At 38.6% G+C, this 11812-nt stretch overlaps 1 long non-coding RNA gene across 1 annotated transcript; it reads right to left on the bottom strand.

Annotated features, from left to right (window-relative positions):
• Positions 1-5771: 5771 nt before the first annotated feature.
• On the bottom strand, positions 5772-7464 carry LOC110439188 (uncharacterized). Its single transcript, XR_002457904.2, has 2 exons — positions 7280-7464; positions 5772-6169 (listed from the first exon to the last, which is right to left on the bottom strand). It is a non-coding gene; the product is annotated as an uncharacterized lncRNA (long non-coding RNA).
• Positions 7465-11812: the final 4348 nt, after the last annotated feature.

The raw sequence follows: 11812 nt of genomic DNA, 5'->3' as shown, positions 1-11812 counted from the left end.
ACGTTACTTACAAAAGTTGGCCAATTACTGGACCTGTCTAAATTGGCGTTCTTGCACTTGACTATTGTTAGAATGTGACTGAAACTACAAATATGTGTAGATTTGGAGCATGTTAAAATTGCAAGTGTTTACTGAACCATATAACCTATGCACTCACTGCTTGGCTACTTTATTTTGCCTTCAGAACTGCCTTAATCCTTCGTGGCATAGATTAAACAAGGTACTGTTTAAATATATTTAAACAGTTCCTCAGAGATATAGATCCATATTGACATTATAGGATCACGCAGTTGTTTCAGATTTGTTGGCTGCATATTCATGATGCTAATCTCCCATTCCACCACATCCCAAACATGCTCTATTGGATTGAGAACTGGTGACTGTGGAGGCCATTTGAGTACAGTGAACTTATTGTCATGTTCAAGAAAGCAATCTGAGAGGATTTACGCTTTATGGTGCATTTTCCTGCTGGAAGTAGCCATTGGTCAATGGACTTGGTCAGCAACAATACTCAAGTAGGCTGTGACGTTGACATGATGCTTGATTGGTACTAATGGGCCCATGTGTGCCAAGAAAATATCCCCCACACCATTGCACCACCATCAGCAGCCTGAACCATTGATACTAGGCAGGATGAATCCATGTTTTTATGTTGTTGATGTTCAATTCTTCTGACCCAACCATGCGAATAGCAGCAGAAATCTCATCAGACCAGGCAACATTTTTCTAATCTTCTATTGTCCAATTTTGGTGAGCCTGTGCAAATTGTACCCTTTTCTTACCTGACAAGAGTGGCACCTGGTGTGGTCTTCTGCTGCTGTAGCCCATCGGCCTCAAGGTTGGACATGTTTTGCGTTTAGAGATGCTCTTCTGCATACCTCAATTGTAACGTATGGCTATTTGAGTTACTGTTGCCTTTCAAGGCTCAAACCAGTCTGGCCATTCTCCTATGATCTCTTACATAAAAAAGGCATTTGCACCTACAGAACTGCCGTTCACTGGATATTTTCTCTTTTTCGGACTATTCTGTGTAAACCCTAGAGATCATTGTGCGTGAAAATCCTTATAGATCAGCAGTTTCTGAAATGTTCAGACAAGCCCGTCTGACACCAACTACAATGCCAAGTTCAAAGTCACTTAAATTGCCATTCATCCCCATTCTGGTGCTTGATTTGAACTGCAGCTAATCGTCTTGACTGTGTCTACATGCCTGAATGCATTGAGTTGCTGTCATGTGATTGGCGGTTTAGAAATTTACAATAACGAGTTGGACAGGTGTACCTAATAAAGTGGCCGGTGAGTGTATATCAATATTTGTTCACTAAAAACCTCACATTTTAAACCAAACTTTTAAATGTCTGTTTAGCAGTCCAACATAACATACAACACACTTTAGTAGTTCTAAATGTGTTGATTTTGATAAGGCCAGTATACCAGTAAACCATACCTGTCTTTAAATATTACGCGATAAACCATAATTTTTATAAAGGAGCAATGCATGCATCAGTGTTTAACAGAAGACAAGACACAAAAACAACTTCTCTAATTTCTTAAAATAGCATTGAGTTGTTCAGTTTGAGGAATCCTAACTTTGATAGTCATACCTCTATTGATGTAGCAAACTTTACAGGCTCCTCTCTGTTCAGTATTGACCTAAATATAAGGAGCTTCAATTAATTGTTATTAGTAAGTTCCACCTTGTTAAAAATACTATCAGAATTATTATTATTTTTTTAAATCTGCCTAAACTGACTTCAACTAGCCTACAAAAAGATTGTAATATTCAACATTAGTCATTCTGGCCATTATAGAAAAGCAATAGCATCACTTGCTCGTCATATGAGCTTCACGTTTAAATCACACACATGGAACATGTGAAACACACACGGAACACAGTTTTGGAATAATTTTATGTGAAAATGGGTGATGCATATGAAGGTCATTTGCTTTTCTATAAGGGGAATGTTGATTCGGTTTCAAAAATAGCCCAGTGAGGCACAACCCTTCCTACTCTCCAAGAACTGTACTTATCCAGAGCGAGAAAAAAGGGCCAAAATCACTTTGCACCCCTCACATCCAGCACACTGCCTCTTTGAACTCTTTTTACCTTCTGGTCGACACTACAAACACTGCACACCAGAACAGCCCGAAACAGAAACAGTTTCTTCCCTCAGGCAATCTATCTCATGAACATTTGATGATAATAATTGTGGAACCAACATCACTACTTGCTATAGACTTTTTATACTCATATACACTTATTTAACAACACACTTTACATGCCAATTTGCACATAACAGCTGCACATATAACGTTGTATATAGTAATATAGCTCTACACTTCTATTTGTATATTTGCATTCAAATGCTTTTTTATATATATTTATTATCTGTTTATTGTTCTGTCTCCGTAATTCTGTTGCACTGTAGAAGCTGTCACAAAAACAAATTCCTTGTATGTGTGAACATACCTGGCAATAAAGCTCTTTCTGATTCTGATTCTCAGTAAAATAAAATTGCCCAGATCATCATACTTTGTACACCTGCTGCTTATCACCATCCCAGAGTGCATTCTGGTCCCATCTCTTCCCTAGGTAAATAACACAAATGTGCACAGCTGATGTAAAAGAAACTAAGGCTTAATTGAACATGCAGTCTTCTTCTATTTCACCATAGTCTAGTTCCAGTGCTCACATACCCATTATGTGTTTCTAACAATGGTGACAGGTCATTGTAGACACTCACACTGGTCTGAGGCTCTGCAGAATCGTTTACAAAACAGATTAAATATGAACTCATTTATGAATATGATGCATTCCTTCCATAATAATCTTTAGCAATTGTATCTGGTGTGAAAACAAACTTTCTTTTGGCTCAGAACGTATGGGATACATCATTCACTCATTTTTTCTTTTACTGATTCCCTGCTTTATCAGAGGTCACCACAACCAAATGAAGTGGCATATATTCTGGCATATGTTTGCCATTCTTGCCGAAACCATCAACACACACTCAAACACACACTCTCCCATTCACATACACACTACAGCCTATTTAGTTTATCCAATTCACCTATATCACGTCTTTGGACTGTAGGAGAAACCGGAGCATCCCAGAGGAAACCCATGTAAACACAGGGCCAACATGCAAACTCCACACAGAAAGGCCTTCTGGTCCAGCTGGGACTTAAAACAGTAACCTTTCTGTGCTGACCACATTGCCAATGTGCTGCCACAAAAGGGATAGCTTTTGTTGCTCTAATGAATCTTTGAGCCTTGCATGCCCAACACCCTTGTTTGGGTTTTGTCCTTTTAGGACCACAGTAAGCAAACACTCATCTGGGTACTCATCAAGAAGCTATAAACCCGGGCAAACCTTTTGCAGACCCAGGGTTTCCCAGTTGAAAAAGCCATCCCACACCTCAGTAAGTCCATGTGATGTAAAAGAAAATGGTCTTTGTGTAAACAAATAATCTTCTTCCATTGCACCAAAGTCCAGTTCCAGTGCTCATGTACCCATTGAGTGTGTTTTAGACAGTGGATAGAGGTCTATGTGAACACTCTGACTGGTCTTACGATATGAAACCCCACAATGGACCTTCTGCTGGCTCAAATAAAAATGGGATAGCTTGCTGAGTTGTAGGCACATAACACATTTGTTTGAGAAATATTTAATTAGTGTTGACCTCTCAGAGATATCCCCCTGTGAACAACACTTCATTCACAATCAGCAATTGCTTACAAGCACTGACAGACATTTTCTGAATCTAGTGTGTGTCAGTATAATATTGTCACCCAAATAATCACAGTCCCTCCCATGTCTTTTTATAATCCCTGATATCAGCATTGTGTCTTGAGGTAAATGGCACATATGTACATGTGTAAAAAAGAACTAAAAGGGACTTGTTTGAATAAGCAACCTACTTTATTTGCACCAAAGTCCAGTTCCAATGTGTTTCAAACATAGTTTATGCTTTCGCCAATGGACAGAGATCATCATAGTCACCCTGATTGGTATGAGGTTATACAGCCCCATATGCATACACATTTCTTGCATTCATTCATTTTCTTGTCGGCTTAGTCCCTTTATTGATCCGGGGTCGCCACAGCGGAATGAACCGCCAACTTATCCAGCAAGTTTTTACGCAGCGGATGCCCTTCCAGCCGCAACCCATCTCTGGGGAAACATCCACACATACATTCACACACACACACTCATACACTACGGACAATTTAGCCTACCCAATTCACCTGTACCGCATGTCTTTGGACTGTGGGGGAAATCGGAGGAAACCCACGCAAAGGCAGAGAGAACATGCAAACTCCACACAGAAACGCCAACTGAGCCGAGGTTCAAACCAGCGACCTTCTTGCTGTGAGGCAACAGCACTACCTAATGCGCCACTGCCTCGCCCACATTTCTTGCATTACCATCATTATTATTTTGTGTGATTAGTGTAATAGAAGATTTTCTATTTACCTAAATCAAACAAGACATAAAGTTTCAAATAAGTATCTGTGTTGTTCTCTGCACAGTATAAAAGATAATTCATCAGTTGTGACCTTTCGCAGATATCTCTGATCTCCAAATGGACATAACTCTATTCCATTCCAGTCTTGGGTGCCCGATATTCAATGGTTTGTCCCTCCTTTCACCACTGCTGGTAAATTGTCCTGTAGGTGTTAATTAACAAAATACATTGTTTTCTGCATTATAAAAGACATATTTAATCAGTTTTGACCTTTTATAGTGGTCATCACTCCATTTTAAACTAGCCATTTCTAGCAAACAATGACAGACCTTTTGCAAACCTAAGGAGGGTTTCTCAGTAAAAAATTGTCAAGGTCATCACACTTCATCCATTGGCTGGTTATCCTCCTACAGTGCACCCCGATCCCATCTTTTCCCTAGGTGAAGGCACACATATACAGAACTACCTGTGCATGTGATGTAAAAATGGAAGTGACCTTCCTTTATTGTGCCAAGCTTCAGTTCCAATGCTCACATACTCATTGTGTGCTTTCAGAAATGGACAGAGGTCATTCCAGACACTCTGTTTGGTTTTAGGCATCCAGCATTCAATTTTTGTGGTTTGACCCTCTATGGGCTCTATGCACGGCGGCGCGTGACGCATTTCCGGTAAAATTTAAGACCCCGAGCCTACTTCCGCCGATCGTACAGTACAGTGCTACAACAGGAGCGCTACTGATAAAAACGAGTAATGTTTTGGACAGTTGTCTTAATGTTTTATGCCATTATAGCCCACTTATATATGTTTATGTCAGCTACATAAATATGACATCTAAACGTTTAAAAGTGTCATTTCAAAGACGTGAGAACAGTACTTGTAGATACCACTGCTGTGTTCAGCAACGCACAGCGTCAGAAATTTAACTCTTACCTTAGTTTCCACACGTTTCCAAAAGACAAAGTCGTGCAGAAGAGGTGGGTTGTTGATATTAAACGTGAGAATTTTACAGAAACAGAAAAAACAAGAGTGTAGCTGACAATTTCAGTCTAGAAAACTGATCAAGGCTCGAGTGCCAACCAGATGCAGACATTTAAAGAAAGGAGCTTTTATGGCAAATAATAGTTTATTTTCATTGCCTTTGAAGTAAAAAAAAACTGAACATTAATATACATAAACATTTCTTAAGCTACTTTCTAAGTGCAATTTTTTAAATTCAGAATAAAGACCTTTATTTTATTCACTGTACATATAAAATATAATTCACTGTATATAATTTGAAATAAAAATTGTCAAAAAAAATGTAACATTTTGAAAAAAATATTTTATTCAGATGAACAGAAACAATGACATTGAATCAGTTGTTTTCTTGAATCAGGTGCTTCTTCTGTAACTTGTGCATAGAGAGGTATTTGGGCTTATACGTATTGAATAAATAAATAAATCACCCCTCTGTTTCATGGAACTTAACACATAATTGATCCATTCCAAACAATTGTTCATGTGACAACACACATTACACATTTCAGAGTAATGGGCTGTCTGCAAAAGCAAAGCAACCAAATGTTTGCATATCCCACTCTCAGCCACACAAGAGCAGGAGCTATAAACTAGCAGGCGATGGCATGGATCTTCTGACGGATGTCCACTCCAGGATGAAGTAACACATAAAATTTTCTAGCTCTGAATCTCATAATGTTACCTAGAAAACAGAAACAAGAATATTAATAGGTTTTTAAAGAGAGTCATTAAAGGCAGTTCACGCAAAACTGAAAATTCTATTTCCTTCACTTGTTCTAAACCTGTTTGAGTTTGTTTCTGATGTTTAACACAAACAAAAATAATTTGAAGAAAGCTGGAAACTTGCAACCATTGATATTCATAGTAGTTCTTTTTCCTACTATGGAAGTCAATGGTTACAGGTTTTCAGCTTTCTTCAAAATATCTTCTTTTGAAAGGCATCTGCAGCAATATCATCAGATTAAACTACACAGTAAATCATTAATTTAAATTATTTAAAAGTAGCTCCCTTTAGTCACACTTTAAAATAAGGATTCATTAGTTAATGTATTTGCTCACTATTAAAAGAACTATTTAATATTTAATAGTTAGCATTGTTAAACTAATTTACTAATGAATAAAAATCCAAAGTCATGCTTGTTAACATTAGCCATTACATTGTTAATTGAGTTAACAAGCACAATGAATAAGCATTTGTTCATTAACATAAAAAACTAATAAATATTGCAATAGACAAATTGTTGATGTGAAATTAACTAATGACACCTTATTGTTTTGGGTCACCCTCCCATTTAATTACAATGTTATCGACTAAATAGAAAGCATGCCATCTACACTGTTACACTGCATCTGTCATCTACACTGTTTCAGCAATAACTCTCAGCATTGACACAGTGCTATTTGTCTGTTGTGGATGGAACGGCATTGTATTATTTTATTCCTAATATATCTTGCTCATTAATCATGCTTACAAGCTAAGAAAGCATCTGTGTTTCTGTAATTATCCGAACAGAACAGTGGTGGTCACTTTAGAACAGTAAAAGTATGAATGGGACAGAACTTCACATGTATGCTGTCCTACTCTCAGCTGGTGAGGAGACTTCGATTTCTTCATAGATCTATCGGTAGTAATGAGCTCTCACTGAGATCTTATTCCTGCCCTGTTTTTACCTGACACTATGAGACAGAATTACGTACACATATGATTATTTTACTTACGTGATAAAGCTGCAGATGGACGGATCGTAAGAGTATTAACGCTAAAGTTAGCCTTCAGGCTAGCTGAACTTACCTTCATAATTGCACAGGTAGGAAGATGCATACAACTTGAAACCTTTCTCAAGCTTTGCTCTGCGGTGTTGTAGAGCACATCCGGACAATCATTTGCACATCGTTGACCATAATTTACTCGCAAACAGCGAGTAAATATTGACGACTCTGCCATAATACTGTTTACCTCCGCTTAAAATCACCCAGACCGGAAGCTGGACCGCGGCCTTAGTCAAAACGCGGAAGTAATGCGTGCATATAGCCCATTCATAACTGCTGGTAAATTCTCACCTAGGTGTCCATCACCTACTACATTGTTTTCTGCATTATACAAGACATGTTGAATTTTGACTTTCATAGATATCCATGATCTCCGAGTGTACATCACTTCATTCCAAACCAGCCCTTTCCAACAACACTGACAGACCTTGTGCAAACCTAGGGAGGGCTTGTCAGTTTAAAATTGCCCAGATCATCACACTCCCTCCACATCATTCCACAGTGCACCCTGATCCCATCTTTTCCCTGGGTAAAGGTACACATGCACACAGCTACCTGAGCATGTGATGGAAATAATGGGATTTGTCTGAACAAGTGATCTTCTTTTATTGCGCCAAGCTTCAGTTGCAATGCTCACATGCTCATTGTGTGCTTTCAGAAGTGGACAGAGGCCATTACAGACACTCTGATGGACACTCTGATGGACTCTGATGGAGTCTTGGGCAGCAAGAATTCTTTTGCCAATTTGTGATTTGTCTCTTTTGACCCCTGCTAGTAAATTCTCACCTACCTTTCCATCAACAAGCTATATTGTTTTCTGCATTATACAAGACATATTTAATCAGTTTTGACATTTCATAGATATCCTTGATCTCCCAGTAGACATCACTCTATTCAAAACCAGCAATTTCTAGCAACATTGACAGATTTTTCTTAAACCTTGGCTTTCTCTGCAGAAAATCGCCCAGATCCTCACATTCCCTTCATTGGATGGTCATCGTCTCACAGTGCAACCTGATCCCCTCTCTTGTCCATTTGATATAAAAAATGGGATTTGTCTGAAAAAAAGTGTCGACTTCTTATATTGTGCTAAACTACATTTCTAATGCTCACATACTTATTTTGGGGGTTCAATAGGGAACAAAGGTCATCACAGACACTTAGATGCCCAACACCTTAATGCCGATTTGTGGTTTGTAGTCCCCCCATTTATTGACCACTGCTGGTAAATTCTCACCTAGGTGTCCATCAGCAAACTCTATTGTTTTTTTTTGTTTGTTTTTTTGCACTATTTGAGACTTATATAATCAGTTTGACCTTTCACACACATTCTTGGTCTTCCAGTGGACAACCTTCCATTCAAAAACAGTCATTTCTTACAAACATTGACAGTCCTTTTTTAGGTCCCCTATTCTTAAGGTGAATGTTGGCTTGAGACATTCTTGAAGATTGACAGGCCCTGTCAGTGCACAACAATAGCAGCCTCTTTACTGACTCCACACCATCCCCCATTTCTTCACACATTCAGTGTAAAATTATTGAGTAGGTTTTCTGACGGTAAGCTACATGTTGAGACACAGGTCTGCCCACATGCTTTATTAGCCGTGATTGCTGAATTTCTATTGGCATGTTTGAACAAATTTGCTGTGTATAGGAAAAAAAGGCAATGTTTTTCTTACTTTGTAAGTTTGATCAGGTATGTTATGATTTGTTTTCTTTTACATTCTTCATTGCCATTGCACAAAGACTAAGAGGATGAATAATTTGGAAAACAGGTTTATTATTAATAGTTTTAAGCATATTTTTTATAGGGTAAAGAAACCATAATAGTTTACTAAAAATATAACAAATTAAATAAATAAATAAATAAATAAATTACAAAATACACAGATAAATTACTAATATGTATCAAAAATGAAAATTATAATGGAAAATATAAATATAAAAATTCAAACAATTAATAATCACTGCAATCCTAATTCACTTTAAATGAATTAAGTCGGCAGGTAGCTCAACTCTCACATGGTCACCCACTGATGCTAAGCAGGACAGCACCTGGTCAGTACCACTCATTACTCAACCTGTGGTCTGTGTGGATTTTAATGCCCCAGTATACTAGCCAAATTTGCATATTGTACTGTGTCTTCTATACATGATGTCCTCCTAACCATCACCATATCATAGTTGGCCTTATCACTCTGTTGCCACCAAGATTGTTGCTAGATTAGATACGGTTCAGCCGGAAGTTAACAAGAATTATTAATATTGTTTATTAAATGTCCCATAAATTGTCTACCCCAACACTAAACCTACCGTATATTATTTATGTTGTCATGTCAAGTCATTTTATCCACTTACCAGGGGCCGGGTGGCAGGGGCAGCAGTCTTAGGAGAGAACTCCAGACTTCCCTCTCCCCAGACACTTCCTCCAGCTCCTCTAGGGAATCCTAAGGCTGTAGTCATAGTCCCTCCAGCGTGTCCTGGGTCCTCCCAGAGGCCTCCTCCCAGTGGGACATGCCTGGAACACATCCCTAGGTAGGCATCCTGAAGGCATCCAAAACAGATGCCCGAGCCACCTGAGCTGACTTCTCTTGATGTGGAGGAGCAGCAGCTCTACTCCGAGCTTCTCCTGGGTGACAGAGCTGCTCACCCTGTCTATAAGGATGCTCTCTGCCACCCTGCAAAGGCAAACTCATTTTAGCCGCTTGTATCTGAGATCTTGTCCTTTTGGTCATGACCCAAAGCTCATGACAATAGGTGAAAGTAGAAACATTGATCAGTAACTTGAGAGCTTTGCATTTCGGCTCAGCTCCTTCTTTACCACAATTTATATTCTTTATGTTATTTATTAAGTTACCCAATAAATGGTATTTTTCAACATCTACCCCTACCCTCACCCTAAATTTCTTTTCAGCTTAGTCTGTTTGTTAAAAAATGAGGTCGCCACAGTGGAATGAACCACCAACTTATCCAGCATGTTTTACACAGCGGATGCCCTTACAGCTGCAACCCATCAATGGGAAACCAATCGTCACAGTACTGTAAAAATATTAGTTATTGTTATGCAGAGTCACAAAAATGATGCTATATTGATGTGTGTGTATCCGCAGCTGTATTCTATCTAGACTTTACCCTCCACCAATCAGCTGTAGTGTGTGTGGTGTGTTGTCTAGTAACATATGGCTGATGTCACCCCAGATAGCTTGCGAATGTGGGCCACTTTAGGCAGTTATGTGGCACTGGTGGTATTTCCTTCAGCCCAGACAAAATGAATGTGAGCCTGAAGTGACCCCCCTGTACAATGGCAAAGGGGGACCAAAGATTAAAATTCATATATGGGCCATTTAGGGCAAAGATTTGGCATTTATGGCAAAATGTAATCTGAATGTCAGCCTAATGTCGACCATGTGAAAAATGATAAATTTGGCCCAAATAATAGAGGACAAATGTGTTCCACAGTTGGCAAAAATGTGGCACAGTCATTTAAGGGTAATCTGGGTCTAAGCCTATAAAGTAGCTCACACGTGTAAGTGCATATGTGGCCCAGCCATCTTAAGACATATATGTGCCGTCTTTGATAAATATTTGGCACAGTAAGTTCTGGCTACTGCGGCTGTGAGCCTAATGTGGCCCAGTTATTTTAAAACATACGTGGGCCACTTTTAGCAAATATTCAGCACAGTAAACTCTGGCTAATGCAGCCGTTAGCCTATAGTGGCCCAGTTAACCTGAAACAAATTTGGGCCACTTTTGGCAAATATTTGGCATAGTTCGCTCTGGCTAATGTGGCTTTGAGCTTAAAGCAGCTCAGAGAAGATATGGCAAATGTGGCCCAGTTATCATAAAACATATGAGGACCACATAGACTAAAGTCACCATCATAGAGAAAAGTGTTTGCTTTAAAGTGTTTGCCTGAATCTCTTAATATGAATTTTCTTTTGAGTTGAAGTAACTTTCAGAACTTGAAAAGTTTAATCATTACAGCAACAAAGCAAAGCAAAGCAAAGCAAAGCAAAGCAAATCAAAGCAAACCAAAGCAAAGCAAAAAATGAAATAAAAAATTAAATAAAATAAAAAATAAAATTAAGTGAGCATATCTGATAGAAATATATAATAAATATATATTATATATATAAATATATAATATATAAAATATATAAATACAATTGAAACTGTACACATTCAACAACAAATTATAATTCATTCATTCATTTTCTTTTCGACTTGTTAATCTGGGGTCGCCACAGTAGAATGAACCACCAACTTATCCAGTATGTTTTTACAACTTATCAATGAGAAACACTCATACACTCTCATTCACACACATACACTACAGACAATTTTAGTTTACCCAATTCATCTGTACCACATTTCTTTAGACTTGTGGGGGAAACCAAAGCACCCAGAGGAAACACGAACACAGGGAGAACATGCAAACTCCACATAGAAATGCCAACTGAACCAGCCGTGGCTCGAACCAGAGACCTTCTTGCTGTGAGGCGACAGCACTACCTACTGTGCCACTGCATCGCCCACAACAAGCAAAATGTTATGT

Source organism: Danio rerio, chromosome 11, assembly GCF_049306965.1.
Source record: "Danio rerio strain Tuebingen ecotype United States chromosome 11, GRCz12tu, whole genome shotgun sequence".
Lineage (NCBI taxonomy): Eukaryota > Metazoa > Chordata > Actinopteri > Cypriniformes > Danionidae > Danio > Danio rerio.
Note: the sequence above shows the minus strand (reverse complement) of the source record. Positions and strands in the feature narration are given on the sequence as shown.